The sequence below is a fragment of the Sinocyclocheilus grahami genome, unplaced genomic scaffold (genome assembly GCF_001515645.1).
Source record: "Sinocyclocheilus grahami isolate Dianchi unplaced genomic scaffold, SAMN03320097.WGS_v1.1 scaffold689.1, whole genome shotgun sequence".
NCBI classification, from domain to species: Eukaryota; Metazoa; Chordata; class Actinopteri; order Cypriniformes; family Cyprinidae; genus Sinocyclocheilus; species Sinocyclocheilus grahami.
Window position 1 is genome coordinate 221180 of NW_015505868.1, and position 4643 is coordinate 225822.

Consider the following 4643-nt stretch of genomic DNA (forward strand, 5'->3'; position numbering starts at 1 on the left):
GGAACAACAGGTGTGGCATAAGTAAGCAGCTAGTTGTTTTTATAGATCAGCCTCACTGATGCGTGTATTGTAGCTCATTGCTGAATCGGCATTGGGCTCGGTTTTAAATAAGGACTTTTGCTTGTTCCTTAGGTTTCTCTGATCCAGACAGCTACGACGTGGTATACTCTTGTCGGACCAGCCTGGAGGTGATCAGGTTGCCGTTTTTGTGGTGCATGCCGCTGAGCTGCAAAAGGATGACTATAGCGGAGGTGAAGGTCCTCAGTCTGAAGCAGAAGTCGCAAGTCACAGAGAAGTTTCAGAGCTGTACCTGAGTGCTTCAAAATTAAAAGAAAACTAAATGTTGTGTTTGTGGTTTGTTTAGGTTGGAGAGGTCCGACTTGGACTTCACGGACTGTGGACTGTGAGCTTAAAGAGGTGCAGATCTGCAACGGGATGGGTGAGCTGGTGTCGCAGTGGGATGCTTTGTCAACGCAGCTGAGGCCGGCAACTCCTATGCTTTCAAGAACCTGTTTATGCGAGAGATATGGGTGCTTTTGCCTGTGCACTGGTACGTCAAGCATTGAGCAGATTGCTCACTTTGAGGTGGCGGAGGGAGAAGGCAGCTAGCAGGAAGACAGATCAACAGCACCACAATAAAGGGCATAGAGGTGACGATTCAACTGTGGTGTTCCAGCTGCTAGTACAAGCACAGGGAGTTTGTGGAGAAGTCGAAGATGCACAGGTGTGAGAGCTGCAGACTAAAGGAGGCATCGCGGTCATTCTCTGCCTATTTTAGAGAGAAAGCTACTGTCTGCACTGACAATGGTGAGGAGAGTGTGCTGCTGACCAGCTCAGAGCCGTCTACCTATTTGTGTGGCGCCAGCCTCACAAGTATGTTCAATGATGCGGAGGCAATCAAGGATCACGTTCTGCAGTTGTCTGCCTTTGACCTGAAAGTTAATGTGGATGGCTTCCTTCTGTCTATCGAGCCAACGGATGTGGGTCGTGCATCCACTGCGTAAGAGCAGTGGGACGTCGATGCAGCGGTGTCTACTGGTTCAGTGGCCTGAAGAAGTGTTCTCGGAGTTCAGCTTTGTTAAGAAGACTACAGTCTGTCAAATTCATTTTTGTTACATTAATAACTCGGGATGTAACGATTCACTCAACTCACGATTCGATTCACGATTTGTTTTAACAAAATGAGATTTAAGACAAATTATAAATTAAATGTGTCCTTTTATTATTGCTTAGACAAAATACTGTACATTTCTTTGTGAAATTGAAATAACACTATAATAATGATAATAATAATAATATACTAATAAAACAATTGTAAATTATTGCTCTTGATGGTTTTGATTGCTTCTATTGTCCTCATTTGTTAGTCGCTTTGGATAAAATAATTTGCTTAATAACAAAATTTGAATATAATGTAAATGTAAATAACAAAACTAATTTGAAATGTTAAAACAAGCCCCAAAATCAAATAACACAAATAAAATAAATCTCTTCATATAAACAAAATAAGGCTTTGTCTGTGCTCTTAACATTTAAAAATAGAGGCATTTTAATCATGATGCAAACAAACAAGCTGCATACATGCAACATGAGCAGTTTTTAATCTAAATTAGATTGTATCATTTCGAAATTTGAAGCAAAAACAGAATGGTTTGACTTCAGTTTTGTGAAACTATGCATAAAAAATATCTGCATGAAACCGAAACAGCAGACGAGCTGAACGAGACGCAGATTCTCTCTCTGCCAGCAGGTGGCGCTCAAAGCCTTTCCTTGGTTTCTGCTGTAAACAAAGCAGCGCTGCACTTATGAGCTTTAATATGCATTATACAGGAGGCAAGAGGAAACGAAAAAATACCATCGAAAGACAGTAAGTTCCCCTCAGACATGGATTCATATAAACTCCTACACCTAACTGAATCGCGATTTGTTTTAGAATCTCAAACGATTTGAATCTTCACATTTAAATCGATTTTCAACCGGCTCGCGGTTAATCGTTACATCCCTATTAATAACCTATTTGTTCTGGTTTCACTTAAAGGGAACATTTAAGTCTTATAGACATGCAGAAAACTTAATCTAATCCTATTCGTGTTGTCTGCTTATTTCATGGGAGTAAATAATTGAATGAAAGGTATCTTGTTAGTCCTTCTGTTTGGCTACATTCACGCTGGATTATATTTTATCTTACGAGACAGCTGCTGTCTATTTCCACTTGCACAAGCTTATTTCTGCGAAGACGGTCAGCATGCTTTCTACAAAAACATCTGACGGGTTTACGTTTTACATGATGGAGCATGTGAAAAGCTACTCGAAATATGATCGGAGTGGTCAGACTAAAAAAAAAATGGTTTCCAGAAATGTGATTTAAACAGGACCTCAAACCACATATGAATGTAGCTTGAAATGGATTTGTAAAAATTGGATTTCACGTGATTTTTTTGTTGGTTATACATGCTAAATATGATCAGATTCCAATCGGATATGCACAAAAATCAGATCTGAGCAAGGCTTTAAAAGTGTAGTCCTAAATCTGATTCAGGTCAGATGTTTTGCAATCATATCGGAACTGTTATGTCACTCTAGCTCCACAATGTGAACAGCCATATAAAAGAAATCTGAATTGAGCACTAATGCTTGCAGTGTGGATATAGCCTGACTTGGCAAAAGATTAAAAAAAAGCAATAGAGCGTTTGCACCTACATCATGGTTTGGTCAGTTACCCGGATGCGCGGCCATATTTGGAGATACTCAGATGTAAACAACAGCATGGATTGCACGGTTAATGTACTACAGAAGACATTGTTCTACTAATTTAGTGATAAAGATCCATACAAAAGCTGGTTCCTTTGTAGTGGACTGATGACCCAACCATTCTTCGATTTCTTATCCTGACAGTGTACTACCTTTTTCTTTTTTCACCAAGCCCATACACAGCTGAAGACCTTAAATGTTACAAAAGGTTTGGAGGCCTATAAGCAGATGGTGTGTGGATGGGTGAGAGGCACAGCATCAGCTCATCAACAACATGTGGATTGTGAAAGCCAAAGTAGGTGATCCACTGCTCTTATAGCCTGTTGCACCAGCTGCCTCTTCAGTTAGTTTATTAAAGGGGTCATATGATGCTGCTAAAAATAACATTATTTTGTGTATTTGGTGTAATGAAATGTTTATGCGGTTTAAGGTTAAAAAAAACACATTTTCCACATACTGTACATTATTGTTTCTCTATGCCCCGCCTTTCTGAAACACATAGATTTTTACAAAGCTCATCGGTCTGAAAAGCGAGGTGTGCTCTGATTGGCCAGCTATCCAGTGTGTTGTGATTGGCTGAATACCTCAAGCGTGTGACGGAAATGTTAAGCCCCTTACCATATTGTGAGGCCGTGTCCGGCCGGAGCGACGAGACAAAAACATTAAAACCCATTATAAATTAGGCATTTATTGCATCCAGTGGGGACATAATTACTGATTATAATGACTTATACTGTCTTTTATACCGTCTCCGCTTCGTCCACGGTGAAAGCCGATCCGGTGATCCACAGTGAAGTTGATGTATTTCCTCAGCGACCAGCACGGATCAGCTCCAGGCATGACAAAGCAGATATCGTCCTCTTTTGGAAGACCAAACAAAGTAGTTTCACTTTCACAATGAAACGCACAGCGCCTTCACGACATGGCGGCGGCAGCAACAATACTACAGCGAGAATAAAAGTTACGCCTTCTTTCTTTGCGTGAACATTTGGGCGGCGTTATGCAAATTTTCCCACACAGTGACGTAGACATGTGGGGCCGTGTTTAATCGAGGCGTTTTAGAAGGACATGGATGAGTCTTAACTTTTATAAAGATTATCTCTTTGGATTTGAGACTTTAGTCTTTGCAACTTTACAGATCTTCTTTATGCACCAAGAGCTTGTAACACTCCAAAGAGAAAGGAACAATTGAAAAAAAAAATCACATCATATGACCCCTTTAACATGAAATGGACATTACACAAACAGGAATACTAATATGCTTTGACCTTCTAATATCAATTTATTTACATTAATAAAAGGTTAATCTGAATATAAGTTATTCATTTAATTTTCAATGTGAAATTTGCATTTGTTTATCATGAATAAGATTTTGCATTCAGGGGTGAAGTGTGGCAACGGCAGCAATAAGACTTCTCTCCAGGTTGAGTCTGTTTCGTCTATGTTTGCCGTGGCTGAAAATGCGACCTCACACAAATAGGTTGATCCAAAAGGCAGCAGTTCATACAGAGCACATTTCCCTACATCAGGGTATTCTTTCTCAACACTGCACCAAAACTTTGTCAGTGGTGTCTCTGAAAACAATCTTCAAACCCCTATCTGAGGACAAATCCATAAGACTAACGGGAGAGGTCTCAATTATTAATTTGGGTGTTATAATGGATTCGGCTTTAGTTTTAGATAAACAGGTTACTAGTGTTGTGAAGGCTGCATTTCAATCAACTCAGAATCAGAATTATTTCAAAACTGAAATCAATTCTCTCATTTAAGGACCTGGAGACTGTTATTCATGCGTTTATCATCACACATTGATTACAGTAATTCTTATATATATATATATATATATATACAGTGGGTACGGAAAGTATTCAGACCCCCTTAAATTTTTCACT

General features: G+C 39.6%; 1 long non-coding RNA gene across 1 annotated transcript in view; it reads right to left on the reverse strand.

The window, feature by feature from the left end:
- Positions 1-1479: 1479 nt before the first annotated feature.
- The window catches only part of LOC107559520 (uncharacterized), a 16021-nt gene continuing 12857 nt past the window's right edge, over positions 1480-4643 (reverse strand). Inside the window, exons 2-3 of the long non-coding RNA XR_001605632.1 lie at positions 4266-4271; positions 1480-1524 (exon numbers count right to left, since the gene is read on the reverse strand). This is a non-coding gene — a long non-coding RNA (uncharacterized lncRNA). The remainder of the gene's footprint in view (positions 1525-4265; positions 4272-4643) is intronic.